Below are 18,382 nucleotides of genomic sequence, written 5' to 3'. Positions count from 1 at the left end.
CACTTCCAGTTTTCAGCGAGCTCAGATGCCGTGGTCAGAATTGACCAAGGCATCTGAGGTGTTTGCTATAATAAACAAGCAGCCACCCATGGCTATGGCGCCTGCAGCGATCAGGAGCGGGCGCCATCTTTAAAGACCCAGCCAGAGCTGTACTATTACGGAGCTGGTTGGGAAGGGGTTAACCTGCCACCGCTTAACCACTGCAGACAATCAGAGAAGTAAATCGTAGGCAACACAGCTTGCCTTCTATATAAGTCAAGTAACTAGCAAAATAGGGCTTAATTACAATATTTATTTGGTTCAAATGCAAAAACTGGCAAATAGTATGGCCTGACATGTACTTTATTGCAGTATCATAGGCCTCCTATATATGTGTAGATGTGAGGTTCAGTTAAGCAACAACCAACATTTCTCAGTCAAAGATAACCAGAGCATTTTAGAACAAGAGCTCACATGTAGCTCGAAACGCGTAGGTGTGCTACTGCTGTACCATTTTAATATGAAGTATTAATAAAATGTTATGGAATTTTAAGAAGCTATGGTGCTCTTTTGTTTCGATTTGTGGAGGCTTCAGAAGGCAACGGATTACTAAGGTGGAGCAAGTGTGAGCGCTCTTTGTTTTGGTAACATTTTTGGACCAGAGGTTGACTCATGAGTCTACTGGCTCGCTGAAACGGAGTAATGGTATCACTGTATAATATCTCATGGGCAGGGGTGTAGTTTAGGACTCATGGGCCCGGGTGCAAGAGTTCAGCTGCGGCCCCCCTTCCCTCAGTGCTTTGTGGTCAGGGACAGGGAAACACATAGCCATCATGCTGCCTGAAGCAAAAATTTAAACTGCACCACACCATGCCAAATTCTTGACCTTACCCTTTCCATCCAGCCAGAGGTATAACTTGACCTGCGTGCGCTTTCTATAATACCAGTGTCTTATGTGGAACAAGGGTCTTTGGGGCCCCTCAGGCTCCTGGTCCTGGTAGCGACTACTACCTCTGCACCCTTCTGCTCATGGGACTTTAAGAAACTGTCCAAGTGTCAGAAGCTTTTGATGGATAGTAAAGTGGTATGGACCAAATGCCAAAAGGGTTTTCTTAATAAGAGAGACTCTTTCCATAAGTTTTATTAGGACATGTAAAAGAGGAGGGTCCCATTCTCAGCACCCCCTCTTATAACCATAAAACAGAGAGAAGCTCTCACACTGGCAAACTTGACCTGGGCAGCCATTAGAGGTTGGACAACTAGTTTAAAGGGATTTTCCAGCTTTTTACCCTTTTTTTTTTGCATTTGAAGCCCAGCCAGTTGTAGCTCCCTGGCTCCATTCAGCGGTCTTCTGGTTTCTGTCATGTAAACTTCTGGACAGACAGGACATGTGTGTCACTGCAGCCAATGATGCAGCCTCAGCATTGATATGTCCCCAAGCAGCACATCAGTATTGGTTACATGCCACTTTCGTACATGTCACCCCTGAGGCCAGTCATTGGCTGCTGCGGTGCAAGTGATCCATTCAAAAATTTACAGGATAGGAACGGGAATGACACAAAAGATAAGTAAAATGGAGTCCTGGGGAGCTTGTGACTATGAATTTGAGAGCCAGCTGGGCTTGAAATTGTAAAAAAGTGTAAAAGGCTGGAAACCCCATTAAGTTAAGATTATCATCTTTGAGAATGGCAGCATGGTCTGAAGGCTGCCATGGCTAATAGTTGAAAAATAACTTACGGGAAGCATTTAGTTATAATATTTCTTCGTTTTTCTTAGGAAACACTTTAACACATCTGTCTTTAAGTTATTTTGGGAAGTGCTTCTCTGTACATCATGAGATCTCTAATGCATTTAACACCAAAGCGATGACTGTCGTACAGGTTAACAAATAAAAAAACTTGGAAATTACCTTGGTTAATCTTCTTTCATTGTTTTATGGCCAAAGAGATTAGGGGAGACTCAACCTGATTGCTAGAAAGGAAAAAAAAAAAAAGATTAAAGTGATAAAGCTCAGATAATAATGGTGTATAGTAAATTCCATTTTTCAAGGGTATGTTGAAGATTGCAATCATTTATAAATTATGAGGCCGGCAGAGGTAAAAACCATGACCAACTGAATGAATGAGACCTTGGGCTGAACTCATATGAAAAGTTAATAAAGTGCTAAATCTAAAATATACGATGCCATGTAGTGTATAATAAAAAAGAAAGAGGGCACCACTAACACATTTATAACTGGTTAAAACGAAGGAAATGTAGGAAAGGATGTTTTTTCAAATTCTGGACATATTGTTGTGCAGTGATACAAGTTATGTCCTACTTTGATTTTGGAAATGATAAAGCCAATGGTCTCCAACCTGTATCTGTTATAGGACAAGAACTTCCAGCCTTCAGTTGCGTGAAGATGTTTAAAGTTGTAGTCTTGCAACTGGTAGCATGCCACTGGTTGGAGGTTGCTGAATATAACTTTACAATAAGGGCTCATGCACACCGCCGTAGCCCGGCAGTGGCCGTATTCTGGCCCGCAAACAGTGGGTCCGCAATATGCGCGGACCCGTCGTTTGCTCCCCGCATCACTGATGCAAACCTATTCACTTGAATGGGTCTGCAATCTGGAGCTGTGATGAAGAACGGAGGCGCGGAACCCCATGGAAACACTACGGAGTGCTTCCGTGGTGTTTCTGTCCATGCCTCCACACAGCAAAAAATAGAACATGTTCTATTTTTTTGCGGTGTGGACGGATCACGGACCCATTCAAGTTGATTTGCGGTCCCCAATGCACGGAACGGCCACACAACGGCCGTGTGCATGAGGCCTGAGAAGTAGATTAAACTTTAGTGAGTTTGCATCTTATAGTCACTGTATAATCAGATGCACTACCTTCACATAATGGTTTACACAGTCAAGTCACATTATTATGACCATCAGCTGACCCACCAGAGTTACCGCCATGTGCATCATGGACAGCAGCTAGATGGGCTGAGAGTTACTCAATAAGTTACTGGTAGATTGTCAAAGGTTTCTGGAGCCATGCTGACCATAATGCATTTCATCCCACAGGTGCAAGAGGGTGTGCTGGGGAGGATCCATAGAGCAAATTCGATGATTGAGGTGGTCTCACAGAAGGTCAGTTGGATTCATGAAGCCTTTTCAGACAATACAACTTGGTTAGCAGATATGCAGTGACTAGTGATGAGCGAATCAAAGTCCATGAAGAGATTTCACGCCAGACCTTCAAGCAAGATGGCGGAAACCAGCCTATCGCAAGCAAAATGGATCAGGTAAGTATTATTTTTTTGTATATTTTTTATTTTACACTGTTACTTATATCAGATGCTGCGATCATGTATGAAAGCGGCATCTGAGGGGTACAATTGCCACTCCCTGACGTTGCACCCAATGCTTACAAAGAAAAGCGCTTCGTGATGAAGTCATTTGGATTTCTTTTGTAAAATTTGGCGAAGCAGCTAAATCTAATTTTTAAATACTGCGCTCATCACTAACAGTGACCATGCATCTGCTTCAGAACCCCATACACAACATGGTTTGCTGAACTGATGTTTTAGAAAAATCTGGTAGCCTCCTCTTTCATTCTGGATGTGAGCTGCTCCACTGTAGTGTGCCAGTCTGAACTTGCGCAGTTTAATAGCCAACGTTCACCTCTCACATCACTGGCATGTGGCACTCTGCAGTTTCTACATCACTTGTTCACAGTGGCGCCATTTGCCCAGTCTCAAAACACTTTCATCACAGCAGCACATGAACAGGTTACAAATTGCACAGTGTCAGAAATACTGCCACCCTTGGCCTAAAATCCAATAATCATCCTTTTTGCAACTATGATAAATCGACAGCCTATCACACATTACATATACCACCAAGCAGCCTATCACACATTACATATACCACCAAGCCAGCTCACCACACCTGATTTTATAAGCTATGAACTGCTGACACTGAAAGTAGGAAGTGGTCATAATAAGGTGTAATAGTCCTTAATATTACCGCACAATTGCCACGAACATTGAAATTTTATTTTACACCATCCTGATATCAAATATTGATCATACTTCAAAAATTAAAGTCCTTGAGCATTGGAAAACTTTTCAATAAGAGTATTACAGTTCCCACATTAACAGTACCAGAGTTCACATAAACAGTGTTATAGGGGCACATTTATTAAGACCGACGTTTTAGACGCCGTTCTTAATAAAGACCCATAGCTGGTGGAGGATCTGCCAAAGTTATGAAGAGGCAAAGACTTCTCTATAACTTTGGCGCATCCAGCGCCAGTTCTAATTGTAAGCCAGCTTCTGAGCTGTCTTACTTGTAGACCATTTTCTACACCTAAATGAAGCATAGAAAATGGTAACTGAGACAGGCCTACCGGCCTGGTCCCTTCCCTGCCACGCCCACAATTTTAGACCTGGCTTGAGCAGGGAGTAGTTGCAGATAGCGGTGCAATGGTTAGTTGCGCCTAAAATATGCCTAATATAGGTGTATTTCAGTAATATAAATCACCCCTATAGTGCTTTGTAGCCAACTTCTCATAAAAAAATTGGGTCATGACTATAATACAATGTGGCTCTGTGGTAAAACTTGGGAGCATGACTGTAACAAAGATCCACACTCTAATGCAGAGATCATAGTACTGTGTGCAATCTCTGCTCCCTTTGATTCCTCTTAGGAATACCCAGTAAAGCATATGGAGGCATGCCTGAACCATCTACTTGTGTCACTGTCTGCATAATATAGTGAGGTACAGAAGTATTTGAACACCCTGCGATTTTGCAAGTTCTCATACTTAAAAATCATGGAGGGGTCTGAAATTTGCATTGTAGGTGCATTCCCACTCTGAGACAGAATCAAAAAATAATAATCTGGAAATCACATTGTATGATTTTTAAAGAATGTATTTGTCTTGCACTGCTGAACAAGTATTTGAATAAAAATGATATAAAATATAAAATCAGTGTTTATATTTGGTACAGAAGCCTTTGTTTGCAATTACAGAGGTCAAATGTTTCCTGTAGTTCTTGACCAGGTTTGCACACACTGCATACAGGATTTTGGCCCACTCCTCCACACAGATCTCCTCTAAATCTGTCAGGTTTTGGGGCTGTCGCTGAGCAACACAGAGTTTCAGCTCCCTCCAAAGATGTTCTATTGGATTTAGGTCTGGAGACGGGCTAGGCCACTCCAGAACCTTAATATGCTTCTTACAGAGCCACTCCTTGGTTATCCTGGCTGTGTGCTTCGGGTCATTGTCGTGTTGGAAGACCCAGCCACAACCCATCTTCAATGCTCTGACTGAGAGAAGGAGGTTGTTGCTCAAAATCTCACAATAAATGGCCCTATTCATCCTTAATACAGTGCAGTTGTCCTGTCCCCTTCACAGAAAATCACCCCCAAAGCATGATGTTACCACCCCCATGCTTCACAGTAGGGATGGTGTTCTTGGGATGCAACTTATCCTTCTTTTTCCTCCAAACACGACGAGTTAAGTTTAGACCAAAAAGTTCTACTTTGGTCTCATCTGACCACATTACTTTCTCCCATGCCTCCTCTGGATCATTCATATGGTCATTGGCAAACTTAAGACGGGCCTGGACATGTGATGACTTGAGCAGGAGAACCTTCCGTGCAATGCATGATTTGAAACCATGATGGCATAGTATTCTAACGACAGTGACCTTTGAAACTGTTGTCCCAGCTCTCTTCATGTCATTGACCAGCTTATCCCTTGTAGTTCTGGGCTGATTCCTCACCTTTCTTATCATCAGTGATACCCCACGAGGTGAGATCTTTCATGAAGCCCCAGTCCCATGGAGACTGACAGTCATCTTTAGCCTCTTCCATTTTCTAACAATTGCTCCAACAGTTGATCTATTTTCACTAAGCTGCTTGGCAATTGCCCTGTAGCCCTTTCCAGCCTTGTGGAGGTCCACAATTTTGTCTCTGGTGTCTTTTGACAGATATTTGGTCTTGCCCATGGTAGTTGTTGGCGTCTGACTGACTGTGGGTTGGACAGGTGCCTTTAAAGAGCTCAGACAGGTGCTACTAAGTTAGATTAATGAGTGGAGTGGAGTAGAGGTGGACTTTTTAAAGGCACAGTTACAGCTCTTTGAGAGCAAGAATTATTGCTGTTTCTCAGGTGTTCAAATACTTATGTTCAGCAGAGCAAGACAAATAAATTCTTTAAAAATCATACAATGTGATTTCCTTTTTCTTATTTTTATTATTCTGTCTCTCAGAGTCGGAATGCACCTACAATGTGAATTTCAGACTCCTCAATGATTTCTAAGTGGGAGAACTTGCAAAATCGCACGGTGTTCAAATACTTCTATTCCTCACTGTATATGGACATTTCAACAAGTGACAGAACATTAGAAAGTTAGGATAGGCCATCAATATTAGATTGGTGGTGTCCAACTCTCAGAACCACCAACAGTCAACTTCTGTATTTAGAGGCTGCTATTGAAAGGAATTTTTAGTACAGATTCTATGAAAAGTATGACATTTTGGAGTACGAACATTGTGCAGAGCAGTATAAACATTGAACCAACTGCAGCAATCGCACGAGCACCTCAACTACTTCTTCCAACTGATCAGCTTTGGAGATGTTAAGGGTCCGACTCATATTAATTTAAAGGGGCTGTCTCATCTGAGACAATAGGGCCATATCGCTAGGATATGCCCCCCATTGTCTAATAGATGCGGGTCCCAACTGGGACCTGCACCTATCTCCTAAATGCACTATCTCCAAAAGTGGTTGAGGGTGCACTGCGCATTTACAGCCGCCTTTCATTCATTTCTATGGGGCCACCGAAAATAGTCAAGTAATGGTGCGTCTATTTCCGTAAGACCCAAAGAGGTGAATGGGAGCTATGGGTGGTTATGCGCCATGCACTCCCATTCACTTCTATGGGGGGAGCACTTGGTGGTGGCTGGAGTCCTCCAGCCACCACTTTGGGCCACTCTATTCTCGATATAGGTGTGGGTCCTATCAGTGGGACCCACACCTGTCAGACAATGGGGGCATATCCTAGCGATATGCCCCCATTGTCTCAGATGAGGCAACCCCTTTAATATCGATAGCCTATCCATATTACAAAGCTCGATTAAATGTTTAATTATTTAAAAGTGTATAAATAAAAATAAATAGAAATAAACTAAATCAATTACAAACAAATACCATAAGCACTGTTTAAAAACAGTGTAGTACACATTCATCACATAAAAATAAGATAAAGAATTTGTTAAGGCTACAACCTAAGCAACTGCCTGCTGAATCCTGGAAACCTATAGTAGCGTGAACAGTTCCCCAGTGGATCACAAACAAGGATCAGATCTAAAGTTTGGAGGGCAGACCTTATTGGGAGCACAAAAGCCACAATCAATTCATAAAAGTTGGTGTCCCTGGATTAAATTTAGAAATGTCATAGATTCATCGTCATAGTCTTCTCTCTGTAAAAAAATTAACACTCCAAGCTAGCCAACTGACTGATGCCAACCATTTCTGGGATGTAGAACTGAATTTCAAAACATTCACATTTTTCATTCAATTTTATATTGCATGTACATAATATCTCTCTACCAACTAGACACCAATCCAACTACTTAGTCCCATCTAATTCTCACAGTGGTTTCCTGTTTATCCAAATGCTTGTATAAATTCCACCAAAAGCACAACTACACAAATAAAGGCAATTATGTAAACTTGGAGATGCTTCATCAATCCTCAATTCACAGAAATTCTGGGTAACTTTGATAGGAAATTATATTTCTTCCTGGTGATCAAAAGGAGCTCTAAAACTCAAAATCATATCATATCTAAGTGTATCTATCATACACGACATTGTTCAGTTAAAAGACCCTTTGTCCTTTAAACTGTATATGTTTTTTAGTATAATGAGAAAACAAGATAAATTGCTCAACCTAATCGCATTTAGTGACTTAAGGTTTGTGCTCAGTGACAGATGATCCAGTAGTTGGAGTTAATGCCTTTCTGGAAATGACACTGCAGATGCTCCAGAAGGTCATGTTTGCTTCTCATTTCATAAGCTCTTTATGGTCTGGTAAGTGTCTGGTTTCGATAAATAACATGGAGTAAATGAAATAGGAATCTGGTGTGCTAAATATGACTCACTTTACGTCATATTAAAGAAATATAGGCATTTTATCTCAAACCTGTTCCATTTTCACAAACTTTCACATGCTTCTACTTTCTTAAACTTGTCAGCATTGGTGAAGGTCATTGTTGTGATGTTGGGCCTGGAAAGCTTCCTTAGGGCCCCTTGACACATCCTTGTTTACAGCAGTGCTGAAGCGCTTGGAAAACGCAGAAGTATGTGGAGCATATGTATTTGCTACCAGTAAATGATCTTGTTTCAGGCACCTGGATGGGTGGGGGTTAGAGGTTGTGGAGATCAGTAGTAGTAGTCAATCAGAGGAAGACAGTTTTGCTATGAGGACAGTTGGCCTTTGCTTATACTCATGTCCACAGTGGTGCTGAGACAACTGTATTTGAAAGGTATTATTTTTCCATATGGAGAGTGTTTTGTAGGTGTAAGGAGTCTTATAGGCCAGGTCATGCTCCTCTGGGAAAAGGGTTTGCAAATTAGCTCTCTTTACTAAACACAATGGGGGGCTCACATGAGTTGATATCCTCTGTGCTGCCAAAGGCTGGAGTAGATTTCAATAGTTAAAGGGGTTGTCCGGGATTGGGGACATTGTTGCATGTGTACAACAGTCCCCTAAATATTACATTCATGCCTGTCCTACCTTTAACAGACATTTCTGATGCCCCTTTTGCAATTCACAAAATCTCAGCCGGAAGTGCCATTTTTCAGTGAGATAGAGTCAGTGACATACCTGGTCCCTTTCTGCAGAGCGAAGCCTCTTCTTCCGCTTCGCAAGGAGCCCGGTGACGTCACCATCAGCCAAAGTTATTATTCACAGCGCATGGATGGGCGGTAGCTAGGCGGCAAAAAAACGTGCTAAGCCATGCCCCTCTGGTCCGGTGACGTCACTGGGCAGGGTGCTTTATTATCAGAGAAGGAGGCAGAGTTTAGGGGCGTAACTAAAGGGGAGGAATATGAGCGGCAGGAGGCGGCATATGAATCAGGGGGGGCGGATGCACGGAGGAGCAGACAGACAACAGAAACCACGCAATGCTGCTCTGCGCTGGGACCCAGAAGGCAGTGGGGCAGGAAGTTATCGCACTCATAAACATAGATGTCAACAATCAGTGGGGGACTGTCGCAGCACTGCTGATGTCGAAAAATACATAAAAACATCTGGGGGGACCTTAAAACAGCTTAATAGTGAGTAAACTGATTTGTAAAAAAATAAATTTATCCCGGACAACCCCTTTAAGTACACCAGGAAATGGCCTAAATGATTGTGAATGTGCCAGGCCCAATGGTTCAGCTCCCACAACACCCCCACTCTGCCCCTGCGGCTCCTCAGTAGCAAGGGCGGCATGCAAAAGCTTCATGCGCCTAAATTTAGACGCAGTAACTTTCAAAAAGTCAGAAATCGGTGGAAATTTGTGCAGTCATAATAAATGACTCCCCATATGAACAGTGAAATGGTGGATATATGGTTGGTTCAGATATGTGAGTATATTGTGAGACCATTCTGCTGGGGTGCATCTATGATGCTGTCCATGCTGATTGGACAGTGTCAAAAGAATAAAGATGACTCCATCTTGTGAGAAAATCCATGGTAGCAATGACAACTTGCATATAGGGTGCCAGGAGTACTGGTAGCAATATTTCAGTAACACAGGACCTGGTCAGATAAACAAGCAAGCACCAGAGTAATCAGCGTTGTACAACTAGCTTTGGCAACTAGATAGTTTGGAACATTCAAATTGGTGGCAGGTCCAGTTGTAAGACAGATATCCAAAAGTAAGGGCAGGTTCACATCAGCGTTATGAATTCTGTTATTGCTTTCCATTACAACGGAAAATAATTGAATTTGTAAGACAGAATTCAAAACGGAAACCTTTAGAGGCTTTCCGTTTTGATCTGTCATGATAGATGTCTATGGGTAAGCATAACTGATCCGTATGGTTTCCATTATGCAGGACGAAAAGGAAAGTCCTGTCAACGGATCAAAACGGAATGCCTCTAAAGGATTCCTTTTTGAATTCCGTCTTACGAATTTTGTTATTTCCATCATAACCATGTTATAACAGAAAGCAATAACGGAATTTATAATGCTGATGTGAACCTGCCCTAAGAAGGCACCGCTACCTCAATGTATGCAAAGGGTTCTTTTCTATACATTTTTTTGTTGTTTAAATCCAAGAGAGCCTCTTGAACATAATCTACCACAACTCAAAAGGAAGCACATCGGGCAGATTAACTAATCCTTTAGACGCATAAACTTAGACCAGCTCTCTAGACCCATATCAGATGTATCACAGGGGCTCACGCTGGATGATAACACTTTTGTCTACCTTTTACCAACTATTGGTTGGCTTTGTTTGAAACAGAATTGTAATTATGGGGATAAATGTTTGCTATTTTGCCATGCCCCCTCCCACAAAGTCAAACCCCTTTCTATTAAACCATGTCCCTTATCAGAGTAGACCCAGACAATTTCTTTGCATTTGGGGAGGCAAAAATGCACAGAATTGAGTAACATTTTGGCACAATTTTTGCCAGAACCTAGCTGCAGTACTCACATTAGTAAATGTAGGCCACTGTGTTTCTTAAGTACCCGTGATGTTGGATTCATGAAATTCATACGATAACATAAAGGCATTTTGCCTGTTGTCACCGAAGTGTAAATCTAATTGGGAGGATAATCGATAGTGACATATTATCATGCTGTGAAGAATGTTCTCACATCCTTGAATGTGTTCTAGTTTTCATGGGTTTCTTTGTGTTTTATACACAATTTCCACAGAAAAATATTCTATTGCTTGTTCTTGAAATGACAACCACAATATACTGCCATGAATAGACTTCAAGGATATCCGAATATGTAAGGTTCTGCAGAATCTGATTTAACATAAGTAAGAAATTTCATTAAATTTCACAAAATATTTCATCTGTCACACACAAGGCCTGTGCATGGGCAGCAACAACAGGCAAATTATCTGAGCTCCAGGTGCGGTATTAATTCATTCTAATAGGATCTGCGCAGCTATGACATAATGACAGGAAAGAAGATTCGGACTCCACATGTCAGATTGTGCAAAAGTGAATGAAATCTCTGGACACCAAAAAGATATTGAGATAGTTGTGCAGAAAATCAGATGCAAGGTCACAATGTAATCGGCTGCCAAAAACTGCATTCTAGGAACCAGCAATATCTTAGGGTACTTTCACACTAGCGTTTTTCTTTTCCGGCATTGAGTTCCGTCCTAGGGGCTCAATACCGGAAAATTTTATCCTAATGCATTCTGAATGGAGAGCAATCCGTTCAGGATGCATCAGGAATGGATGTCTTCAGTTCACTCTTTTTGACTTTTCAGGACGGAGATAATACCGCAGCATGCAGCGGTTTTATCTCCGGTCAAAAAAAACTGAACACTTGCCTGAATGCGGATGCAGCATTTTTTTTCCATAGGAATGTATTAGTGCCGGATCCGTTATTCAAATTACCGCATTGACGGATCCGGTATTCCAGTAACCAATGTTACTCCAATTGCCCTGAAATTTGGTATATAACACCCTCTAGCCTCCTAGGACTTGTTATCTATTTTCCTTTATTTTTTAGGGAGCGCTTTTTCTTATGTAAGAACGCCACCTGCTGGCTTTAAAATGAAATTTCAGCTGGCAGGCTGGGAATTAACCTCTTCTTGCCTTGATTGTGGCAGAAAGGGGTTAATTCACTTAAAAAAGTAAATAAAAAATAAATAAATAAAAATAAATAAATAATAAAAATAAATAATTATAAAAAAATGTAATGATATAGTGTAATGATATAAATAGTAATTAGATTACATACACACCCATACAAACATCCTGCCCCTTTTTTGTTCATAAAAAAAAATATATATATATATTTATTATATTTATTCGTTTTAGCAATAGTATAGTGGAATTTGCATGTGTAAAATATACTGGGTATTTGTTTTAGCTATATTTTGTATAGCAGGATTTTTTTTCTGCGTGAAATATACAAACACACGTAAAAATGTAAAAAAAAAAATACCTTAGGCGAATAACATAAGTCACTTTGAAGGGGCTTGTAGTGTTCTGGCGCTGTACAAAATTTTTCTGGCAGTATAGTGCAATAGAACCAGCAATAGAAAAATAGGCCGCCAAAATCCAAAATGCGCTCCAGTCTTTTGAAGTCTTAAGGCAGGCCCAGCCAGTAGATAAATTAGTACGGTAATGGTTTTATAAATGTTTTGTCTTGAACCGTGTGGAAAGTGAATACATGCAAACTTACAATTGAGAGGCATTAATAGCATGATTGCAGGCCACAGCAGAAGTAGCTGTGCAGAATGTGATAAATAGACAGACAGCAGACAGACAGCAACAGTGGCAAGATGGGGCAATGCCAGCAAGCGAGGTGGGCGAGGTCTATAATCAGCTGGAGGCGGGTGAAAATCCTCCTGAATCTAGGGTTGGTTCATTTAGACAAAAGTGATGTTTTGAAGGAAGACAACTTGGCCCGTTTGGGGGTGTCACCACGTTTCCCCTGAAAACTCTCTCCGGGAAGACACTGGAGGCCTGGCAAGAAAGAAGAAAGAGAGTCTGCCTGCCCAGAAATCCATCTGCTCAAGGAACATGGTATGCGCCAGCAACTGACCAGAGTTTAGGTAGACCTGAACCTGAGAGTTGAGGCAGGAGCTGTCAGCTTGCTGACTGGCCTCTGCCTGGCTCTGCACCTGGAAAAACTGCTCCATCATGTTGAGGAGACTGAAATGGCTGCTGCTGCTGTGGATTCTGCGGCTCACTTTCAGATACACTGGCGGCAAGCATCTGCTCGTCATAAGCTGTGGCAAGTTGCGTACATAGTGTTTCCTGGTAGTAACGTAATATGTCCTCCCTTTCTGCCAGAGGAAAACATTCCCCCATTATGCATTGGTAGAGAGGGTCTAAAAACATGTCTATCCATTAATCATCAGATTGCTTGATGTCACCAAACTGCCTGTCAGTGCGTAAGCAAGCAAGTCTACAGGTCGCCATTCTGGCCAGGGTGTCTGAAGATCCAGTTCTTTCCGCCTCTGCCCCCACTGAGACGATTGTGTGTTGTGGCTTGCGTCACCATCCTCCATGATAATCATCATCCTCTTTCTCCTCCAACTCCGACTCATCTTCCTCCTCCTCTTGAGCATCTCTTCAAAAATGCATATGAGGGGGACAAGTGAAAACTGCAGCATGAACGGAATGAGTTGCCACTACCCGATCTGGAAACAACACATGCATGACCAAATTGTTCACGACTTTCCGCTGCTCATATAGACACTCGAACATGTGCAATGTTAAATTCTAGAGATAAGCGAATCAAATCCACTGAAGTGGATTACAATCAAAATTTCACTAAAATTTGATTCGCCACGAAGCCGCATTTCCTCGTGCTTCATGGTAGCGAATCGATTGAACCTGAAATAGTATATAAAAATCATACTAGCCTCCTCCATTTACTCCCAACAAACCGTCCGGCGCCATCTTGATTGAAGATCTCAGCCGAAATCTTGTGTGCAGTGACGTATGATGTCACCACACTGGCTGGCGTCATGACGTCATCTCGGGCCGCGCAAGATTTCGCACCAGATCTTCCAGCAAGATTGGCGGCGGCCGGTCCATTGCGAGCAAATGCAGGCGGTAAGTTTGATTTAATTTTTTATGTTATTTTTACAGTTTTTGTATGAACGTGCCATCTGAGGGGTACAATGATGGGGACGGCGGTATCTCAGCTCCCTGTTATTGCACCCGCTACTTACAAAAAAAAAATCACTTTGTGACGAAGTAATTTTTTGAAAAACTTGGCGAAGCAGCCATATCAAATTTTCTAAAACTTCGCTCATCTCTATTGAAGTCCAGCGAGTTGGAACATCACAGATTAAGAGGTGCAGCTGCATACCTTTTTGATGCTGCAAGTCCAGGAGAACGTTCCTCACCATATGAGAATGGATGAAAAGAGGGACAGTCTCCTGGACATTGCCAGCACCGTGCGCTGCATTTTTTTAAAAAGCCATGCAGGTAGCATTTTCCCCAGCTTCAGGGCGGACAGGATGTTGTGCTCATTGTCGCTGACCACCTTGCCCAGATGGAGTTGGGGTGACAGCCAGTGGGATGTTTGCTGCTTGATGTACTTGAGCAACTGCTCATCGTTGTGGGAGAAGGAGGACACACTTGTTCTGATTGGGAATGCTGGCTAGTTATATTTTCCCAAATAATCCAGTGATGTTGCCTCAAATGCTGCTATAGACTTCTGGTATCTATAATTGTGTTTGAATGGCCACAACTTACTTTATTCCTGCAGATGTTGCACACGGCTGTGGTCATCTGAGTTATTAACCTCCCTGACACTTTTTTCAGACTGTGAGCACCACGGCTTTCTCCATGCTCACCAAGCACAGTGCCGTACATTGTATAGTAGCTATCTCAGTCCCATTCACTTCAATGGGGCTGAGCTGCTCCTAGTCCACATGACCCAGCTTATTATCAGAGCTCCCAGGTGTGGGACACCCTCCGATCAGATACTGATGACCTATCCATGGCTGGTCGGAGTTGAAGATTTAAACTGAGCTCATTCGACCAGCTCAGTGAGACGGCCAAAAAATAAAGAAAAGAACAAACAGCAGATGGCGCTCTACAGATACATTTTATTGAATAGCTCGACAGCGATACAAAATTTTTGATTACATACAATTACAAAAATATTCAGAGCCAGGTTCTGGTATGAAAAATGTAGAACATATTTTATGACACAATCTCTTTAAGCAAGAGAGGACAGCACACAAAGTAAATAGGTTTTCAATTTTTTAAATTGTGCTCACAGGCATAAAATCTAACAATTATGGCTACTTTCACACTCGCGTTTGGTGCGGATGCGTCATGGATCTGCACAGACGGATCCGTTCAGATAATAAAACCGTCTGCATCTGTCAGAACGGATCAGTTTGTATTATCTTTAACATAGCTAAAACGGATCCGTCTTGAACACCATTGAAAGTCAATGAAGGACGGATTAGTTTTCTATTGTGCCAGATTGTGTCAGTGAAAACGCATCCGTCCCCATTGACTCATTGTGTGCCAGGACGGATCCGTTTGGCTCAGTTTCATCAGACGGACACCAAAACGCTGCAAACTGATGCATTCTGAGCAGATCCTTTTCCATTCAGAATGCATTAGAATGCAAACTGATCCGTTTTGGACCCTTGTGAGAGCCCCGAATGGATCTCACAAACGGAAAGCTAAAACGCGAGTGTGAAAGTAGACTTACTAATATCACCTCAAGACATTCATAGTTATGTTAGAAATAAAGTTGCTTGACACAGCCATTAAACAGACGTCTTCCATTTCCCTAATTGTTCATAATATATCTTAGCTATTATGAGACCTCATTATTGGGCACTTTAGGCCTTAGCAGTTTTCCATTACAATTACAGTTCTATTGCAATCATCAGATTCAAGGCACATGAAAAATGTCTGTAGTTCATATAATCACAGACTTAGCCCTCTTTCACACGAACATGTGCGCTCCGTGGCCGCATTGCGGACCGCATTTGCTGATCCGCAATACACGGGCGCTGTTCTGTGGGCATTCCGTATCACTTGAATGGGTCCGCAAATCCAGAGATGCAGAATGGTGCGGAACGGAAGCACGGAACGGAACCCTACTGAAGCACTACAGAGTGCTTCCGTGAGGTTTTGTCCCGTACTTCCGTTCCGCAAAAAGATAAAACATGTCCTATCTTTTTGCGGAACAGGTGAATCGCGGACCCATTAAAGTGAATGGGTCCGCGATCCGCTGCGGCTGCCCCACGGTTGGTGTTTGTGGATTGCGGCTCGCAATATGTAGGCCGCAGCACAGCCACGGGGCGCACACGTTCGTGCCCAAGAGGCCTATTATATATTTTTTAACAAGTCCATATGCAGAACCATTCACTTCAAGAGGTCTGCAAAAAAAATTGAATTGACGCCTGCATTCCATTTCCATATGTCCGCATGTCTGTTCCGCAAAAAAACAGAACCTGTCTGTCACGGATGGTGTTACAGAAAACTAGAAGACACAAATGAAGATCCGACTTACTTGATCCAAAACTAAGGAACAATAGGGTAAGCCCTGTAAGAGCCCTAGATCTCTCCCTTACTGCTCAGCCTATGAAAAAATCTCAATGGTAGAAAATTGCATACCTTCGTTCCTCGACTGTATGACACCTGAACACCCTATAATAGTGAGGGGACACGACCACCGGCTCCCTACACTTAATACGGAGGGAGTTAGGGTCACCTAGGATCAAGCCCACAGGCAAACAGAATTAAAGAAAACAGACTTATCTTGTGGATGCAGCAGTAACAGCTTCTAGCATCAGTACACTCCAGGAAGTTGTTTAAACCGCAAAGTGATGCAGTATGGGAGGGGATTTAAAGGGATGCAATCAGTGCAACTAGATGACAGCTAAGAGAGGGAAACGAGATGACAAAACAAAAGCAAAACAAAATAACCTCAGGCAGGAGGTTCTGAAGAACGTCTGTCAGAGCTTCTCAGATGTCTGGCGGTGACAGTACCCCTCCTTCTACGAGTAGACTCCGGACACTCAGAGCCCACCTTCTCAGGATGGTACCTATGGAAAGCCCTGATGAGACGAGTGGCCTTAATGTCCGTCACTGGGACCCACATCCTCTCCTCGGGACCATAACCCTCCCAATGAACGAGGTACTGGAGAGAACCACGAACAACACGGGAATCCACAACCCTAGAGACCCGAAATTCAAGATTACCATCAACCACAATCGGAGGAGGAGGCAAAGAGGAGAGTACAGTGGGGACTTATCTTGTGGATGCAGCAGTAACAGCTTCTAGCATCAGCACACTCCAGGAAGTTGTTTAAACCGTAAAGTGATACAGTATGGGAGGGGATTTAAAGGGATGCAATCAATGTAACTAGATGACAGCTGAGAGAGGGAAACGAGATGACAAAACAAAAGCAAAACAAAAGAACCTCAGGCAGGAGGTTCTGAAAAACGTCTGTCAGAGCTTCTCAGATGTCTGGCGGTGACACTGTCCTATTCTTGGACAAGGATAGGACTGTTCTATTAGTCGCCAATGCACATGGACGTCATCCATATTTTTTGCAGATCCGTGTTTTGCAGACCGCTAAATACATACTGTCATGTGGATCAGCACTTAGGGAGAGTTCACATCACCGTTATTTTTCTGTTCCTCTGATCCAACAGCAGAACAGAAAAAAAAAAAAGGATTTTTTTTAAAAAAGAGTTGCAGGCAGGACTTTTTTCCACCTAAAAAACAGATCTCAGATGGAAGTGGCTCAAAATATGACAACTGTCCATAACTACAGAAAAATAACAGTGATGTGATCTGTACCGTAGGCCGCTTTCACACGAACTATACGGATTGGCTCAGGATGCCTTCAAGATGCGTTCAGTGAAACTCGCACCATTTTGCCGTTCAGCAGTGCAGTTACATGTTCTAAAGCCTTTTGTGGCATGTATAAGTGGAAAAAATAAGGGTCTTTTTGCCGTTCAGCAGTGCAGTTATATGTTCTAAAGCCCTTTTTGGCCTGTATTAGTGGCAAAAAAATATTTCCCGTTGTGTGGTGAAGTGTGAAAATTACAGCCCTTTTTGGCGTGTATTAGTGGCAAAATATATATATATTCCGTTCAGTGGTGCAGTTATAGGTTCTAAAGCCTTATGTGACGTGTATAAGTGGAAAAAAGTAAGGGCCTATTTGCCGTTCAGCAGTGCAATTATTTGTTCTAAAGCCCTTTTTGGAGTGTATTAGTGGCAAAAAAAAATATTATTTGCTGTTCAGAGGTGCAGTTATAAGTTCTAAAGCCCTTTTTGGCATGTATTAGTGGCAAAAAAAAAGTGTCTGCCGTGTGGTGAAGTGAGAAAATTACAGCCCTTTTTGGCGTGTATTAGTGGCAAGAAAATATATACCGTATTTTTCGTTTTATAAGATGCACTTTTTTCCCCCAAAAGTAAATGGTGCAATTTTTACATTGCTGACACTAAAACATTGCCAGACGCTATGTTGCACTACGCGGCCTGTGATGTATCAGAGCTCTATCACGCAAGATAGGAGGAGGGGCTGGAGGCCGACAACTGCTGTTGCACTCACTGCAGTGCCCAGTGCAGTCCCTGTAGTCCATTACATTGGGCCCCGCTCACAGCAGTCTTCATATGTAAAGTTTAGTCATGTAATCCTCAACCAGTGGCTCTGCTTTGTTAAACTACAGT

At 42.4% G+C, this 18,382-nt stretch overlaps 1 long non-coding RNA gene across 1 annotated transcript in view; it reads right to left on the bottom strand.

The window, feature by feature from the left end:
• The window catches only part of LOC122945994, a 370,970-nt gene that overhangs the window by 215,143 nt on the left and 137,445 nt on the right, over positions 1-18,382 (bottom strand). Inside the window, exon 2 of the long non-coding RNA XR_006391195.1 lies at positions 1,889-1,950. This is a non-coding gene — a long non-coding RNA (uncharacterized LOC122945994). The remainder of the gene's footprint in view (positions 1-1,888; positions 1,951-18,382) is intronic.

The sequence above is a fragment of the Bufo gargarizans genome, chromosome 9 (assembly GCF_014858855.1).
Source record: "Bufo gargarizans isolate SCDJY-AF-19 chromosome 9, ASM1485885v1, whole genome shotgun sequence".
Lineage (NCBI taxonomy): Eukaryota > Metazoa > Chordata > Amphibia > Anura > Bufonidae > Bufo > Bufo gargarizans.
The sequence above is the reverse complement of the archived record's forward strand: the minus strand, read 5'-3'. Positions and strand labels throughout refer to the sequence as shown.